We start from the raw sequence: 20048 nt of genomic DNA on the forward strand, positions 1-20048 counted from the left end.
TTTTTTAAAATTTGGGGGGTCTCTTTTTTAAAAAAAATGGAGTTACTCTACTCATTACACTATCTACCCTTTTGATGCCTCAACTCTCAATAGAAGGCCAAATTAATACATAAAGACAAAATAGATACATACAAAATTACTCATAACTTAAAAGACACAATGTTCTTGAAAACAAACAAACAAACAAAAAAGCTGTCTGTTAGCACGGTTTTTATTTTCTGCATGTGCATTTATGGGTCAGGTGACTCACTGATAGGTCATAAACACTTGTATTCATATGGATCAGACCAGGGAGTGGGATGGAATACTTTCATATTTGTTTTGTAATTTTCATGCTTTTTAAATGTCTAATAATGAGAGTTCATTGTTTCAACAACAGAATTATATTTAAAAAGAAAAGATTATGTGACAATGAATGGCCTTTATTGTCATAGCTGAGCACAATTCCCTTTCCACACTGGACGCCCTCATCTGTCTTTCTGATTGTTAACATGGGTAGTTACTGTATTTTAAAATATGTTTCGTGCTTTCCCTTCAGAATTGGAGAAAGACATATAAACATCAGAAATTGAGAGTTTCCATCCTCAGAAGAAGCATCTAAGAAATCTTTAAAACGCTAATTTTCAAAAGGAAAATGCAACCATTTCTTCAGTGGAAGAGTAGCCCTTTAAATCATCCAATCCCTGAGTGGATGGTCAGACATGAAAGATGGCTCTCCTTTATCTCTCAGGTCTTCCATTAGTGTCTATTGAATTTATGTGAGAAATTAGCCACACTCCCCATTTTAACCTAAAAGTATATTTTGGCTGCACTGAAAACTTGTGTAAGTCAAAGAAGGCAAATCCACATAATTATTATCCAAGAGTGTCTGATTCTGTCATCAGAGTCCTTGAGGATCAGCAGCACGTTCAGTTTACACCAGACCAAAGTTTAGTGCCCTTTGCTACATTCATCACAAACTGGATGTGTCACTTCCTGTGATATGTTAAAGAAGAAATGGAAGACGAAGTGGAAGAATCCCCTGAGCCACAGCTCCAGGCTTCACTTACCTGAGAACTGGATGTTGATACTTGCCCAGAGGGTGTTAGGGAACTCCTAGGAAATGATCTGTAATGTGTTAATGTAAGTGCACAACAGTTTCTCAGTGCAAGTAATGTGGAGTTCATGCCATCACTTTCCCCCAATGAAAGTCTCAGCATTGGGGCAAGGCAGGCAAATGATTCAATTTAATTTCGGTTCACATGCACATAGAATTTACTCTGTACCTAGCATCAACTATAAGGTATAATATCCACCTAAATAGTTCTTCTTAAATATCCATTACAACAATAGCAGTAAGACAGTCAGAAGTAATACTAAGTCACTTTGTGACTCAACCTTTTGGTTCTGTAGCTCCAGCGGGCCTGGAATTTACTATGTAAGCCAAGCTGGCCTCCGTCTCACAGAGTTTTACCTGCCTTTGCCTCCTCCAAGTGCCGGGATTAAAGATGCATGCCACCATGCCCAGCTTAAATTTAATTTTTTAAATTTGATGTGTATGAGTGCTTTGTCTACATGTATGCAGGTGCACCTGTGGCTCCCCTGGAACTGGAGCTATAGATGGTTGGTAGCCTCCGTGTGGGTGCTGGGACCAAACCAGGTCCTGTGCAAGAGCAGCCAGTTCTCTTAACTGCTGAGCCATCTCTCTAGACATGACACAACTTTTAAAGGGAACCTTTTCATACCATCTATCCTCCAACTCAAAATTTAATAATTTAATAAGCATGTGCTTTTAAAATAATTCTCTCTTTTGCAGTCTTTATGTGACTATTCCACTAACCAAGTGAATAACACACCTAAATCCATTTAATTGACCACCTAGATAACAAGCCTGGTGGTCTGGCTAAGCAGTGCCTCTTTAGCTGATATGAGTGCAGGGTGCTGTGGAGTCAAGGGGCATGGGGTGAGTGGAGTTTGATTTTTCTAGCTGAGTGATCATGGGAAACTATTTGAGGCTTAAAGCCTTCAATTAAATCCCTTTAGTAAACATAAGTGGAACATAATAGACATAATGAAATTCCATAAACTATAGGAGAAATATGTTAAAGTATATTGTCAAAAAGGGGCTACTTTCTCATAGAAACTTCTCCCTTCTGGTTTAGAATTAAGGTGCTCTGTAAAGACTTCTGCTATCCAGGGAATTCTAGTTCTCATTGTGGAAGGGGAATAAGAGTCCATCTAATATGCCAATGCATTTTCTTTTTGTCAACAAAAAGGCACATGGCTATACATAAAAATGTGTATGCATATAGTTCTTACACTGTACCTTAAATATAGGAATATTTTTAACAATGATAACTTTGTCGTAAGAGTAGAATGAGTTATTTCTATCATCAAAAAGAAGAATCTATAAATAGGAAAGATAATAACTCCACTTCCAAAGTGAGGTCTCAGTGCTCACCTGAGGTCAGCAGGTACAGAATTGTGATTCAGCAGTTATCATGGAAACTGATGCCACATGTCTGAACTTCACTGAGAACTTACACACCAACTTGGTTTGCATGGGGCGGTTACTTTAAAACATTAATCCTGATTCTGGCTGGGGTATGTGTTTCCATAGTAACTGAAGCCATCTGTTAAGAGAGATCTGATGCTTTTCAGAACTGGTTTCCAAAGACTCACATGGGAGCTGTGACAAAAATTGCTTAAATCAAGCTGAGAAAAAACTTTAGTTTATTTATTTGCTTGAGAAAGTCAGTTGAGGCCACATGCACCAACAATGGAGATCTGTGTGATACACAGAACTATGACTGTCTTGAGAGATCAGGAGCAGGAGTCAGGCTGGACAGGCAGCAGAGTGAGACTCACGCACAGTGCGGTCTTATCCTGGGCAAGTCGAGCCTCTGAGGCAATGCCTGGCCCTCCCTAAATCTCTATGCCTGAAACTCTAAAAGGACGAACTGCCTTGAGTGGTGCTAAACCAAGTATCATCATCAGTGTGTGTTTGCAGGTCACATGGATAATGCATTTTGCTCTTCTAGAAGGAAGAACAGATACCTGCCTTAGTTACTGGTAAAGAGTATGTTCCTAACACAAGTTGAGTATTCCCTACTTGTACTGCTTTAGACCAGATGTGATGAGTTTGGGGGTTTGAGGATCACACAGTGTTTTCCATATATGTGTTAGTTTTCCATTGCAGTAAGAAGCATGTGAGATAATATTATAAATTTTATAAAGAGAAAAGGTGCTTTGGAGAACTTTAGGCCAGTGGCAACACATCACAGCAGGAGCACACAGCAGGGCAGCCTCATTACCTCTTAATCAATAATGAAAATGAGGTGAAGAAGAGACCAGGGTCCTACAATCCTCATAAGGAAATGACCCCAGTGACTTAAACTTCCCACTAGCCCCTGTCTCTCAAAGATTCCACCACCTTGCAACAGTGCCACGCTGAGGGCTTTGGGCATCACATGAGCCTCTGGGGAACACTTAAGATCCAAGTTTTATCAATGCATAATGACACATCTTGGGGATGAGCCCAAATCTAAACATGAAATTTCCTTACATTTCATATACAGCTTCTACCCAGGGCCCAAAGTTAACATTAGACAATTGTCTTAATGTAGTCCATGCAATAGTTTGTTGGTGTAGAATTTCCCACTCACTGTGTCATGTCAGTGCTCAAAATATCTAAGATTTTGAAACACAGGGCTAGAGAGATGGCTCAGCAGTTAAGAGCACTGACTGCTCTTGAAGAGGACCTGGGTTCAGTTCCCAGCACCCACGTGACAGCTAACAGCCGTCTGTAAGTCCAGTTCTAGGGGATCCAATGCCTGCTTCTGACCTCTGTGGGCACTGCATGACACAGGGGCACTTTCATACATGCACACAATACACTCATATACATAAAATAAAATAATAGAATAATAGAATAATAATTAAAAAATTAATTTTTTAAAAGATTTTAGAATTCAGATTTTCAGATTAGAGATGTGGAACCTGTATACTTTATTGGATTTCTTAAAATTGATATTAACAACATAGCACATTATAGGAAGACTTTTGAGCTCTTAAATTCTAAAATAAATGTAAAAGAAGGCTAAATTTGAGATCTTAAGGAGAATTTTGTCTCAGGTGTTCTCAGACCTATTGAATAAGTCATTTTGATTTTTATGAAACAATATTTCAAATATTTTATTTATTTTTATTTTATTTATTTATTTATTTATTTGCAAAATAGAAGCATAAAATTTATTTAAAACCACCCATAAACTTCTGTGCAATCAGGAATGATACAATTTGCAATAGCTTCTTCTTTAAAAACTCCTGACAAAAATTTAAAATATAGTTTCAATTACAGTGTTTATTATTCAGTTAGAACAATTTAAAAAGAAATTTTATGCTCTGAACAAACAAGACACACAAGGAAAATGTAATAGACAATGTTTCACAACTATCTTTACCTTTACATTTCAATACTATTACATTTCAATGCATTTCACTACATAAACATGAAATCATGTACAAATGTTGTGCACCAAAATTTAGATTCTTCAAATAACATGCAATTCCAACTCACAAGTCTTCAAGTACTGATGGTAAGTGTTACGTATGAAGAGGACTACATATTGACCATGAATTAAAGTCATCGTGGTTCTAAGATTGTCTCTCTCCCTGCTACATGGTAAAGTGCTTTCCTTAATTGTTCACCTTGTATGTGAAGAACTAAATCAAATATTTTGAGGAATTTAAGAAGCATTTCCTATTTTTTTAATTAATGAAATAAGATGTTAATAGGTTTAAAAAAGTAATAAAAAATAAAACAAATAGTAAATAGATTCCAAAGAGGAGCCAGCCAAAGACCAGAAGAATGAACTTAGGAAGCTGATATTTCTTGTACTTCTATACTTCACCTGGAGAATTGGGGACTATTTCACATACCCAATGATTCCTATAAAACAAGCTGTTGATATGTATGTAAATTTGTAAGGCAGATAAAGAAAAGAACCAACTAGAAATTCATGGTGATCTTTCTCTCTGCCATGTAATCTTACAGTGTTCTCTTTGGGGAACATTTATGATAGTCTCCAAATAGAAAGTTTAGAATTTAAAATGGGTATGAAGATATATATATATTCAGAGTGAAAAGTATCATAACAAACATAATTTGACAAGTTCTTTGGGTGCTAAATAAACTGTGACAGAGTCAAGGCACAGAAAAGAGAGAAGGTGCATACTCCAAACTATTTCAAAAGCAAGAAGTACTTTTAATATTTGTTTGCCCTGTGCCACCTGTAACCAAAAATAGATGCTAAAACCAGCTCCTTTTTAAAAAATAAATACAACAGAAAAAAATTAATTCATGGGTGTGTTAGCCCATGTCTATAATCCTATCCCTGTGAATAAGACTTAGAAGAATTTGATGTTTGATGTCACCCTCAGTTACATAATAAATAAGCTCAGCTTATGCTGGGCTTGGTGGCGCACACCTTTTAGAGACAGAGGCAGGCATATCTCTGAGTTCAAGGCCAGCCTGATGCTACCGGGAGACCCTGTCTCAAAAAAACCAAACAAAGCAAACAAAACAAAACAAAATGTGCAGAGAAATTTATCCCTTTACTATTACAATAGAAAGACTAAATTTTTCATTCAGATAATTTCAAATGGCTGAGGTCAGCCTCTCAAAATCAAAGTTTAGTATTTTTAAATCTATTGAAATGAAGGTTTCTTGAGGGAAATGGTGCTGGGTAAACAATGTTAGTTCCCAGTCCTTCAGGATAAATATGCAAAATTATTAGTGTCTCTAACAGGCAGTACTGTCTGTAGATTATGTGATTTGTCTTGGTTTGTTGTTGTTGTTGATTTGTTTTTTGTCTCTCCTTTGTAGCCACAAAAACAATCATTGGAAAAACTACCTTTGCCTAGAGAATTAAGCATACTGAGATGTATCCATAAAGTGTTTAGCAATCTACATAAGTTATTTTACAAGCCTATGTATAGACACAGTTTATTTTGAATATCTCAAATATATTTGGGGTCACAAGAAAAGGGGTAAACAGGCCAATAACCTTGAATATTCAATGAGACCCCTCTTGCGACTTTGGTGAGCATAGCAAGTTCATATCCTCACCAATCCATATTTGTACTTTGATAAAGTAACTGACTATATACAAATTTAAAAAAAAAACAGCTCTTAAAAAAGATTAAATATTTTTATTGCAATGTATGGTCATTTTTTTTTAGCTTTTATGGAGTTAACATTGTGATAGGTGCTTTAAGAGAAATATTTTTCCAGAAATGGTTTTATAATGAAAACTAAAGGGAACTTTTGCATTGTGGTATGTGGGCAGATGGTCTTAATTGGGACCTTACCTGCACGTGCGTAAGTGTACCTGTGCCATGCAATGCCCACAGAGGTCAGAAGAGGGCGCTGAATCCCATGGAACTGGGCTTACAGATGGTTGCTAGCCACCATGTGGGTGCTGGGAATCGAACCTACGTTCTCTGCAGGAGTGGTCAGTACTCTTAACTGCTGAGTCATCAGCCCCCCAAAAAGTAATTTTTCTGATTATTTTATTGAATTTTTGTGTATTGAAACAGAAGTATTTTAAAGACTATTCATATTTATGAGGATAGATTGATGAAAACTCAAGTGAGATGAGAAGGATCCACAATTTCTATTTTAAAATCTAATTTTTTCACTTAAAGAAGAAAACATCATTGTGCTATTTAGCTGTATAAAAATAATTCCAAAAGTTAATGGTAAAACAGTGATTTATCATCTTATGATTTGGGGTATGGTACGTGATATTCGCCTTAGTTATGTGGTTTTTCCAGCAATAGCTGGGCCTATTCATGCGTCTGTGGTCAGCAGCTGGGTCAGTTGAAGTCTAGTTGGTCCAAATGGCTCTCACCTGGGTGGTCACGCTTGAGTCACATGATCTAATGTCTCAGATTAGTTCAAGCTTGTTCTCTTGGCAAACAAGCTGCTTCCACATGGTCCAGCCCAACTGGTGCAAAGTCACTTCTGCTCCATTTTTTTCCCTTTTGTTAATTTCTAACTGAGCCGTACCTTCAATGGTAAGATGCTTCTTAAGGATGAACAAAAATAAAAATGCAAAAAAAGCTACATCTTTGGAATGGCCATGCTTAATATCAAAGAACTACCCACCTTTCCCTTGCCTGTTCCTAAACAGAGCCAAGTTCAGAATCTTCACGTCTTTCTGCATCTCTGCACACATCACCGCAGCTAGATATGCAAGGATTGGAGAGTGTGAGGTGTAGTGTAGCCATTTCCTGGGAGACAAGAAACCTTCCATCTTAGAGAGAAGCTCATGAAGACACAGGATGTTCTAAAGGGAGGTGAAACATTTCATCCTGCGGGAAAGCTCTAAACTCAAGAAGTAAAGAACAATAGCTTCAGAAAGTTCCTGAAACTGACCAGATTCATTAGGCCCCTCCCTCCTCAAATATATATCTGTGTGTGTGTGTGTGTGTGTGTGTGTGTGTGTGTGTGTGCGCGTGCACGCACCAAGGACAGCTAAGATACTCTCATTAAAGCCAAGCTTCCTGGAAGAGGTAGCAGTGCTCCCTGGAAAAGACTCGGACTAACTGAACTGCCTGGAAGAGACATTCTCTAACCTGTTATTCTGCCCGTGGGTTGTCCAGTATGCTCCAGGTTTCCAGCTTTTGTGAGCTGCCACCCATGCTGGGTTAGACTTTGGTGATTCAGTCATCTTTGGGTCATTTCTGCTCCTGTAAGTAACCCCGATAAAAGTCACTGGTTTACCAAGTTGGACTGCGGTAGTACCCCCTTACTTTGGTCTATTGTCAGTTCCTTATCTCGGGTGAGTAGTCACTGGTTCATGTCTCTCCAGAAATATCATCACACCACCGAGCTCAGCTTCAGATGAGGAGGTTTGCCCATAGGTAGAAACTCATTCTAGCTTCACCACCATACGCAATGCCCTACTAATGAAGAGGAATACTGTCAAAACAACCAGACGTGTAGCAGCTTCCACAACATAAATGTAGACTCTCACCTGTTGAGATCAGAAGTCTGTCATGATTCTTCCAAAGCTTCAGTCCAGCTCTATGAGGTGCTAGTCCTTCCTGAGAGCACAGGGGAGAATAGTTTGCCTATTTATTTAGTGCTTGTTAGAACTTAATTATTTGATGATGTAGAACTTGAGTCCCTGTTTTCCATTGGAATATCAGTGAAAAGACATTTCCAGCTTCAAAAAACTGCCCACTTGGCTGTCTCTCTAATGTTCCTAGTAGCCTCTGCCCCTTCTCCCAGCCTCACCCCTGTGCCTCTCTCTGCCATGCTCCAATGCCTTCCTCTAATGCTTATAAGAGTGTATGTGATGAGATGAGGCTCATCTGGACTATCCAAGACATTCTCTAATTTACAAGCACAAGAATTCAGTTGAAAGGAGGGAGCCTTAACTGAGAATACCACCTATGGTATGAAGGACCCCCTTCATAGGGAAGTGCTTCCTCAGGGTCAGACTCAGAAACACACTGGCTATTATGCTGCTGGTAATGGGGGTCTGAGCCATGAGTTTTCAAGTTCTTGATTTCTTATTAAAAGAACTCAAAGGCACCCACAGATTGCAGAGTAACAAGAAAACTTTATTCAAAGTTATGATACTTTGTTTTAATTGTTAACTTGACATAACCTAGAATCACCTGGTCCAAGGGGGCCAAGCTACATCTTAAACTGACATCAGGACTTATCAAGCAATGGTCAGATGGTACAAGTTTGGCTGGCATGAAAGATGCAAAATATTGTCTTCTGTCTCAGAACAGATGTTGGACTTTGGACTGTTTCCAGGTTTAATAGTTCATACAGAATTTATTATAAAACAAAAGTAGCTACTTGTATAATTTTAACCAGAAAAAATTATATGTAAAATATTATAATAAACATTTTTTTCTTTTTTTCTTAGCTCCCCCCTCACTGGATTTCATGCATTCTGCCATGTATGTTAAGTCCTATCTGGTCAAGCATTTGTACTCAGATATCCTTCCATACAAGTTCATGCACTGAAGTCCCGAAAGCTTATCTAGAGATCTTAGAAGTAATCAGTTGCCAATAATTCCTAGGCTAGGGTTGGGACCTACTACCCATTTCCTTCATTCTATGCTGGGTTTTTGTCTGAGTCAGCCTAGGTCTTGTGCATGCTGTCACCCTTGCTGCAAGTTTCCAGCAGTGTAAAAGCTTCTGTTTCCTTATGTTCATGCCCTAACCCTGGCTCTTTCAATCTTTCCATCCCCTCTTCCACAATGGTCCCTGAGCCATGTGTGGGTGAGGTTTAATATGGGAGACTTATCCAGGTACACACATTCTGCAGTCTCTTATTCTCTAAAACTTAGTTATAGCATTCTGTACACATCGCACTCTGTTGTATGAGGAAGTAAGCAAAAACACAGGTCCCAGAGGAGGGGGCAGGGAAGGGCCTTTGTTTTCATGTTGAAAAAAATAAGAACATATTATTCACTCTCCATTTTTGAAATCACAAGTCTTAGACATTAATGATATTATTATAATTATTATAGTAGTATCTAATTTCGTCAAATGAGGCATTTTGAGGCTCACTTTGACACTGTGCCTTATTTTCAACATCTTTAGTAAAATTCCCACTGCACTGAAGTCCATACCTCATCCCTACTGAACAAGGAGGTGATGGTGTAAGAAAAGCGTTATCTTGGAAGTCTTCAGAGATCACATTTTCCTCAAGGTTCTGTAAACTCATTCTAGAGGAAACTGGGTAAGACTGACACATGTTCATTATTCAGAAAAAAAGAAACATGGTGTAAGCACAAGCCATTAATACCTTTAGAAATTGCATTAGTTGGGTTTTCTCATTGCTATGACAAAATCTTCAACAAAATCAATTTACATAAAGGGTTTATTTTGGCTCAGGGTACAGCCCATCATGGTAGAAGGAACATGAGGCAACTGGTTATATTAAATTGTTTTATTTAGTCCAGACTTCAGCTCATGAAATGATACTACACATACTCAAGGCAGGTCTTTCTACCTCAATTAAACTTCTCTAGAAACATGCTCACAGACATTCTCAGAGGTTTGTCTCAGGTAGTTCTAAATCCTGTCCAGTTGACAATGAATAGTAACCATCAGAGGCACTAGGTAAAGGATACTGATTAAATGGAAGCCAGGCTGGTGTTAGAAGGCAGCTCTTCTCTTGCCTCTCACCTGGTCTTGTGATCATTTCTTCCTTGCATTTCTTCTCATTCAGACTTGAGGGTACAGAACTCTTTGTGCTTTGTGATTTCTCAGTTGCCCTTTAAATCTGTTCTCCTGGACACTGCCCAGCACCTCCCGATGCTATACCAAATCCTTCAATCATAAGAAGCATCAATTGGCCACAGCATCTTTTACAACAGGAGGAACAGAGACTCAAAGGACTTGACACACATTCACCAAAGCATATCAGTGTACTTGGGCAATGATTAAAGTTGGAAAGGTGAGGAAGCCCATATATATATATATATATAATATACATACATATATGCATGGACACACACACATTAACACACATATATATGCACATGCATATGTACACACTCAAGCACACTCATACACATACATGGACAAACACATACATATACATGCAAATGTGCACACACATTCACATGGACACATACACTTGTGCACACACACACTCAGGAGTGTATACACATTTATACTGATTACAATGAACACAGACATACGATCTTTGTGTGCATTCTCTCATAAAACCCGAAGCTGCAGCTGCAGTAGAGCAAGTTGATCTTGTCATGTTGCCTATACAGCACAGAGACATGTATGGATACATCTCAGCAAGGTGGAAAGGTATGACAAAAAATGGGAGGAGGCGATTTGGACTGGGTGCTGTGAAGGAAGATTCAGAGATGAGGCTTGTCATAGACTGAATACTGCCACCGCCAGAAAGCATAGGTAGTTCTGCATCGGGTTAAGAATTAACTGACACTCACTTTATGGGGGCAGGGTAGTACTTCCTGCCTGCATGGTGATCTCACCTTTGTGCGTTAGCACAATTATGAAATATCCTCAATTTGTCTGATTTGGTCATGGGCACAGTAAACTTGCCTTTATTTTGTGAAACTGTTTATGTCTGACAGAATACTCTGTTTTCTCGCCCACCGGGATGAAAGCTGTTCCACCTTGCCTTTCCTGCTTTGATGAACTCTCTGAAACTGAGCAAAAGAAGTCTTTGCCCTCCTGAGTGTTTACTGTTATGTAGTCATTTCCTCTGAGATAAGATATTCTCTTTTGGAGTGATGCTCATCAAGACTCAGGGTGTTCTAAGGGGAGGTGAAACATTCCATCCTGCAGGGAAGCTCATTAAGCTTCAGGAAGTAAGCAGCTCAAAGGCTTCAGGAAGTCACTGAAACTACCACAATCACTAGGTTCCACTCTCCCCAAGCATATATGAGCAGCAAGGACTGTAAGAGACACTCTTAGACTAGCCTACCTGCCCAGAATAAGCAGATCAGACAGGCTGCCTAAAACAAGCATAGGTTGGCCCAACTGCCAGGAAGAGGCTGAGATGCCCAGCTGAGCTGCCTGGAAAATACCTTCTTCTACCTGTTGAGCTTCCTGTAGGTTATGCAGTGGTCTCCAGGCATCACTTTCATAAATTGTCACCATGCTAGAGCTGACTTTGATGATCCAGCTGTCTTTGAGTCATTTCTGCTCCTGCAAATAACCCCTCACCCATACTCCTATAAGTAACCCAATAAAACTCATTGGTTCACCAATTTGCATTTCTGAGGTATCCTTATTTTGGTCTGTCATTAGTTCGCTATCTGGGGTAGTAGGTGTTTGTTAACATCTCCCCAGTAATACTGTCAAACATCTATGTCACATACTTTGGTCACACCAACACAAAAGTAACTAAGATAAGTAGGTATGTAGATGATAGATGACAGATAGATGACTGATGATAGATTAGATAGATAGATAGATAGATAGATAGATAGATAGATAGATAGATGATAGATATATAATAGACAGATGGTAGATAGATGATAGAAATAGATATAAGATAGATGATAGATAGATAGATAGATAGATAGATAGATAGATAGATGCAATGCTGTATTCTTCTCAGTTATGCATAGACAGATGGTAGATAGATGATAGAAATAGATATAAGATAGAAAGATAGATAGATAGATGATAGATAGATAGATAGATAGATAGATATAGATAGATAGATAGATAGATAGATAGATAGATAGATAGATAGGTGACAGGTAGAACCCATCTTCCTCCAGCTCCATGGCCAGATGGTTCTCTGTCCCACCTGGTGTCAAAATATCAGCTGTCTTGGTTCTGTCACCCTAAATACACAATCCCACAGATGAAACCACTTCTTAAGGCGTGGACTGTAGACAGTCACTTTCTGTTGTCATTAAGATAAAAATCCAAAGAGTTTGTAACTTATATGAGGAGATGATTTTAACATGACAATCATAGAGAAAAGGTTATTGAAAAGATATAGGCAGAGGTCAAGACACAGTGGCTGCTATTAGTTGCTCACCTCGTCCAGAGGGAAGCTTACAAAATGAAGAAGGTCCAAACACAGTTCTGCAGATGATTAGAGGCTCAACTCATACAGAAAAGAGCCTGTAATCCCTGTGAAGGTTGAGTAAAAGTGTAAATCTGACCTTAATTCTATTTAGGGATGCCTCGATCGAATGCTGGGAGAGCACTGCTTCTGAGTGCATCTGTAAGTTTCTCTCTCTCTCTCTCTCTCTCTCTCTCTCACACACACACACACACACACACACACACACACACACATTAGAGCAACCCTTCTACTCTTACCTTAGACATCAGAACCCCAGACTTCCTGACTTTGGGACTCTAGGGCTTATACCATTGGTTTATTGGTTTCCAGGTTCTTGGGACTGGGACAAGGGCTACACTGCCAGCATCCTCTTGTCTCTAGTTGTAGATGTCACATACATGATCTCTCAGTCTCCACAACTGCATGGTTCCCTTGACAATTCCCTTGATAAATCTCTTCTTATCTGTGATGATTAGTATTGTCAACTTGATAGACTCTAAAATCCTTTATTTGGGAAATGGGCCTCTTGTCATGCTTGTGGAAGATTATCTTGATTACCTTAACTGAGGTGGGAAGACCTACCTACCATGAGATCCTGGACTGTATAATGTATAAAGGGAATTGATAGCCGATGCATCCATTGCTGTCTGCTTTCCTATTGGGAATGCTATACATCCAGCTACTTCAAGTTCCCATCACTTTAACTTCCTTCCCACCATCATGGACTATAACTATCAACTGTCAGCCAGAATAAGTCTTTTTCCCTTTAAACTGCTTTTGTTATAGTATTCTATCACAACCAACAGGAAAACAAAAGAGACATCTGTCTATCTAGCCATCCAGTCTACTGGTTCTGTCTCTTTGGAGAATTCTAACACACACCCCTCCCCAAACTATTGCTTCCTCATCCTTCTATGAACCTCCATGGGTTTCTCCTTCCTGAAGACCTCCCCTCCTAGGACTTCCTAGGTGGCCTCTGCCTTCCTGAGGAGCCCATCCTGTACATGGGAAACCTAAACGCAATCCCCCCAATTGTCAGAAACCCATCTAGCCCCATTTGCCTCCTCTCCCTTTAACGTATCATGACATTTACTTTCTCATTGTATTTAGCACTGTTTCTTCCCTACAGATATTACATATATAGGATCAGCGGTCTTTGGCCATCTAGCTCACTGACGGTATCTGGGGATTTAGACTAAAAACTGATGATAGGCAGTGCGGATATCATGTGACACCAACTGAACCAATTAGAGCACACATGAGCATGTAAGAAAATGCTGCCTGGAAGATGACAGTATGCAGGAGGCTGTTGTTACCAGGCTGCTGGGTTACCTTTGACGACTTTTGTTTTCTATGCACCGTTTAGTTTTATTTTCCATGTGTAATTTTGGGCTGTCATTTGCTCATGAAGAAACTGAGGTAATGGTCCTTTTCTTTCTTATCTAACATGCATTCCTTAATTTACAAAGAGTTATCAACTATTAATTATCCTACCATCAAGGCAAAAGAGATAGGAGAGTGATGAAAGTTCATTCTAGATTGTACTGAGCTCAGATGCAAAATTGTGTCTATGCAACAATCTTCCATATCGTAACAATTAATGTGGAATTTTTTGTGTGTGACTGTTGGGGTATAGAGTTGTGGAGACATGGTTAGGTGGGCGGACTAGGGAAAGAAGCCAAGGTTGAAGAGAGCCCAGTAGAGAAAAAAACAGAGACAACAGAAAAACCAGTAGCACTGCAGCATCTGACAGGAGCTTCACCACCTCTGTGATGCCCCTCAGTGGAGTTAGTCATTGCTCTGACTGATTTTTCCCCTTCCTGTCCTGGCTATGCTGCAGAAGGACACCCACAGAGGGGAGTTCTCTATCTCATCATAGGACTGGCTTTGTTAGCAATGCATGTTGTGGGTCATTTCTCCACAGCTAGGAAATGCCATATGCTAAATAGGGGCTGACCTCTACCTGGACTCTATGGAGAAGGTTCCCAGTGCAGATGCACGGCCACTGGCAGTACAGTCCATGAATGAGGAACCAAAAGATTGGTACTGACCTCTGAGACTACCTGTCTTCATTATCATGGTCTCCTAGTTTGCTTCTCTGTTGCTATGATAAAAACACCCTAACCAAAAGCAATTTTGACAGGAAAGGTTGTACTTGGCTTACACTTCCACATCACACAGTCCATCACTGAGTGAAGTCAGAGCAGGAACTCAAGCAGAGACCATGTAGGATCACGGCTTACTGGCATGCTTCGCTCTTGCTTGCTTAGCTGCCTCTCTTATATAGCCAAAGCCCACCTGCCAAGTGCTGCCCACAGTGAACTGGGCCTTCTTACATCAATTAGCAGTCATGAAAATGCCCCACGGACACATTCGCAGCTCAGTCTGATGGAGAAGATTCCTCAGAAGTTCCTTCTTCCCAAGTGACTCTAGTTTGTGTCAATTTGACAAAACCAGTACATACAGTATAATCTTGTAAAACTGTCTGATGTGAGCCCAGTGAAAATGAGCTAAACGATACTTCAAAGGCTATACTGTACACTATAAATAAAACTACTTATCGATTATTTAGAAAAGCATGCAAGTCTCACTGCCTGGTACGTTGCCACAGCACCCAGTGAGTCACTCTTTTCAGGATGTATTCAGTCCCTCCTTTATGAATTCTAGTCTTGGTCTCAGGATCTTATTGCCAATGAGGCATGAATACATGGATATCAGTGGGACTGATCTTCTCGCTCACTAGTTTTCAAAGTCAGCATAAGATGAGATGAAGCCAGATGGCCAATGGAGACCTGTTACCGAGGGACAGTGAGTACCACCAACCAAACACACAGGCAGAGGGCTTCCTAAAATTTCTAGCCCCACCAGGCCTCTGGGCCAGGGCTGCCCTGTGGAATTCTCTACAAAGGCACAAAGGCAGGATGTCTTTGAACTGGACTGCCTGCTTGGCAGCTTTCTCCCTAGAGGACTTGATGAGCATTTAATATGTGGTTGCCGTGGCTAAGGAACAGAGACCTATTTATTTTTATTTTCATTTTTAAAGTGAATTCATGTTTAAATTGACAAGCCACATTTGGCTGGTGACTACTGTTTTGTTCAGTGCAGTTCCAGATGACCACAGCTGTCTGTGGGATCCCAGGAAAGCTTGGCCACATTCTGATCCCAGAACAAACTTAATAGCTGTTGTTTGAAACCACTGAACGTTGGAGTCATTTGTTACCCATCAATTGATAGTTGGTTCACTGTCCTCAAGGACATAACGAACTTGCCTCCAAACCTATGTCTGGCTGTTGTTACCTCAGAGTGGCAATCTCTATCTATTCTTGTTTTTTACCTATTCTGATTGAAGTGATAGAAATTCAAACATAAAGTTATTCATCATATTCCCCAAAGCTTCATATGCTCTCTTGAAAGTCACATCATGCCCATTCTTTGGCCAAACAAAATATATTTGGATCTAGGAAGCAGCAAATGAATCAAAGCAATACATTATAGTCAGTGCATATTTATTATTGAGAAGGCATTAGGACCATGCAATCATATCCCTAAACCCTTCTCTTTCAGCTTCACATTTAACATCTTGGAGTCAAGCAATGGATACAGCTGTGAAAAGAACATAAACAAGATAAAGAATGAAAGCATCAAGTTCAATTGAAGACCACCCAGAAGCTTCTATGTAGGAAAAAAAAATCAACTACAAATCAATCTTGGGATAACTGAGTAGGGTGGTCTCCCTTATGACTCCCAACGGGTCACCTACTGATATTAACAGGAGATATTTTCGAAGTTCAGAACTTGATCCATCTACAGAACCATCTCTGGGCACTTACATCGCATTGGATGGAGCCAATTGTTTTCACAGGAACTTGTTAAGAGGAGCTAGCTGGCTGGACTGGAGACATGGCTCAGTGAATAAACTTCTTGCTGCACACACATAAGGACCTGAGCTATATCCCCAGAACCTACATGAAAATCCAAGCATGGTAGCATATGCCTACAATCTCATTGCTGAGAGGCAGCAGGGACTTGCTGGCCAGCAAGCCTAGCCAATGGGTGAGCTCTGGGTTCAGTGAGAGAACATGTCTCAAAATTAAGATGGAGAATGAGAGAGAAAACATACGATATGATATTAACATTTGGCTGGTTAATACACACACGCACACACACACACACACACACACACACACGCACGCACACACACACGCACACACACACGCACAAACATATACACCAGACTAAAACGTAAAGAAAAAGAAGAGGAAGAGTGGGTAAAGAATATTTCTTAGGTCATGCTCTTTCCCACCAGTTCATCCTGGGCTGAGGAGGTGAGCAGTCTCTAGGGCCAAGAGTCATAGGAACAAGAGGCACCTAAGCCTTTGGCTGAGATCCACACTGAGTGTCTTTACTGAGAAGATGCCCATGGAGGACAGAAGAGAGCATCGAATCCCATGAAACTGGAGTTACAGACGGTTGTTAGCTACCATGTGGGTGCTGCGATTCAAACCTGGGTCTTCTGTAAGAGCAGCCAGTGCTCTTAACCACTGAGCCATCACTCCAGTCCCCAAAACCCTCTAGTTTTTTTAGTCAGATCCTACATTTATCTTTATAGTCATACTACACATTATAGAATATGGGAAAGTTTTTGCCCTATCCAACTATAATTTTGTACCCATTAGCTCTCCCATTCATCCCTCTTTGCTACCCTCCCCAGCCTCACTGACCCCTATCCTACTCTACACACCCATATATAGGAACAGCTTCTAGGGGCACATGAATAGGTAAGAACATATGCTTTTCTGTGTCAGGCTTGTTTCAGTTAATGTAATGGCCTCCAGGTTGCTCTGTGTTGCTGCAGATGATAGATTTATTTTTCTTTTTCTTTTCTGTGTTTAACTAGTTTCAGTTGTGTGTGTATGTGGAAAAAGCTCAGATTCAGTTTCTTCCACTAGAGTTTCACAAACATATCACTTATGTGATCTCAAAAAGTGTGTGGACTTCTCCAAGTAAGAAATAATCAGTTCTGCACTGCACCTTAGTCAGCACCCATCTAATTCAGCTCCCACACTGTCTGCCTCAAGAGAGCCTCGGAGCCTGCAGCTTGAGGGCTCAGTCCTCAACTCTTTTCACGCCAGACCCAGTCACACGCCTCAGGTTGTTTCACCTGAAATTCTGACCCATTGGCTATAAATTGGTGTTCCTTATGGTCCTCTCCTCAGACTTAATTTGCCTGAATGGTTCGCAGAACTCAATAACATGTTCATCTATTATAAAGGAAGGTACAGAGGAGGAGATGACCAGGGCGAGATATTGAAGCAGACCTGGAGCTTCCATGCCCTCTCTGAAGGTTTCTTGTGTTCAGGTAGACAGGAGCTCCATCCTACAGGCTTTATGGAGACTCTGGCATAGGTGTAGTTTTAGCAAGACAGTTATGGAAAACATCACTGGATATAAAGGGTCTGAGGTAATGTCGATTAACTATTAGATTCTTCTTACCCTCTCTGTATAACATCCTACCTCTTGGGTATGAAGCAAGCCTCCTTCTGACCAGGACACCTTAGTGCAATTTCTTTATGGCCAGTTTCAAGATAGAAAGTTTAGAGTTTTTACCCTAATGTAGCCTTGGAGAAGAGAAATTCTTGTTGCTGCCTCTTGCTCTGGATGCATTCCCTTTTCTGTTCTACTCTCGGATAGCATCTTCTTCTGTAATGCACTCACTCTGATGATCTATTTTATACTCTCCTAGAAACACTGGGGATCATGAATCTTAAATGAATGACAAATTGCTCATGTGACAATGCTTGGAATACCATCAGACAGAAGGACTAGGGCAAGAAATCAGTGTTCTGAGACCTCTCTGGATGCATTCCCTTTTCTGTTCTACTCTCGGAGAGCATCTTCTTCTGTAACGCACTCACTCTGATGATCTATTTTATACTCTCCTAGAAACACTGGGGATCATGAATCTTAAATGAATGACAAATTGCTCATGTGACAATGCTTGGAATACCATCAGACAGAAGGACTAGGGCAAGAAATCAGTGTTCTGAGACCCAAGGGAATAGAGATCTAGACAGAGGAAGCAACAGGGACACCCAAAGAACCAAAAAGAACTGAAAGGGGGACATGGGAACCCCACCACCACTGGGATGTTAGTGATCTTCCCCTTCTCTTAAGGGAAAGATGCACGGTTTTGCCTGTGCTTGCTGCAGGCAGGGCTCCTAATAAACTCCTAGAGACTTCCTTCCCAGTTGGACATTTCTATGGCTAAGGTATTCCAATTCTCCATTCAGAATCATGAGTACCTTCCTCAAGGACCAGAAAAATTTGTATTACTCCAATTTTCAAGACCTTGGGGGAAATTAAATAAAAATAAAATGGAAAAAGAATCATAATGATAATGCAATCTTAAAATTTTCTCACTGTCTTCATATGTATATTACAGAGTTAGAGCAAATGAATGTTCCTGCAGAACACGTGGAGAGTGGTGACACTGAACTCTCCACGTATGATTTCAGAGCAGTCCCATGGCCCTACAGAAGTAGACAGACCTAACAGTTAGGTGAAGTCATTCCAGAACCTTCCTCGGTATGCCAGTGTGCACTCTAACAGAATCCTCACTCAGCACTGAGAATCCAAATTGTTCCCTTTCTGAAAATTCAGCAAGGTGACTGTTTGTAAAGGGCACAGACTACTTTGAAAGAGAATTGGTAACATTTGGACTTCTATGCAAGCTGAGTTGGAAGAGCTACATGTTTGGAACTTTGATTACTTTAGATTTATACACACATAAAATTTGTGAACAGGATTTGCACAGCAAGGCAAAATCTCAAGTACAGCAGACTAGACTGGATGGGACTACTGCCGTCACCCCAACTGTGCCCAAGTCCCTATTACTGGGTTTAGACTCTTGTCCCAAGATTCCTTATAAGAATCTTCAAGTGCCACCAGAAGCTTTCTTATGAGGTTTTCCCCGGAGCCCTATCCTACTTGAGGCAGAGGATGGGGAGCACAAGTCCCCTGTCCCTGTCTCCTCAGTGGAACAGAAGCACAATTCCAGGCTGCTTGTGGCCTTCTCTCCCATTCCCAAGCATCACTGATTCTGTTTCTTAGACTGAATCTTGCTGGAGCCACTGTGTTACCCTCTTTGAGTCCTTTACCAATTTCCTCTCGAACAAACCCTTGCTTAAATTTACTATACCATAGATCTTTTTATAGAGAACTCATTCAAGACAGCACAAATGGAAAGGCCAGGAGCAAACTGGAAAACTAAGGCAGGAGAACAAGCTTGGCTCAATGAAATAAGGAACATTCTTTTCCACAGTCACAGTCCAGAAGGAATTGTGTTTTATGTCTCTGGAGAGGCACTGAGAACACTAGAAGGCACAGATCAGCCCTTATGAATTGATCAAATAGATACAGCTATACACAAAAATTAGACTGTGATGATGTACACTCCCTCTGACT

The sequence above is a fragment of the Nannospalax galili genome, unplaced genomic scaffold (assembly GCF_000622305.1).
Source record: "Nannospalax galili isolate Female #2095 unplaced genomic scaffold, S.galili_v1.0 scaffold321, whole genome shotgun sequence".
In the NCBI taxonomy this organism is placed as follows: domain Eukaryota; kingdom Metazoa; phylum Chordata; class Mammalia; order Rodentia; family Spalacidae; genus Nannospalax; species Nannospalax galili.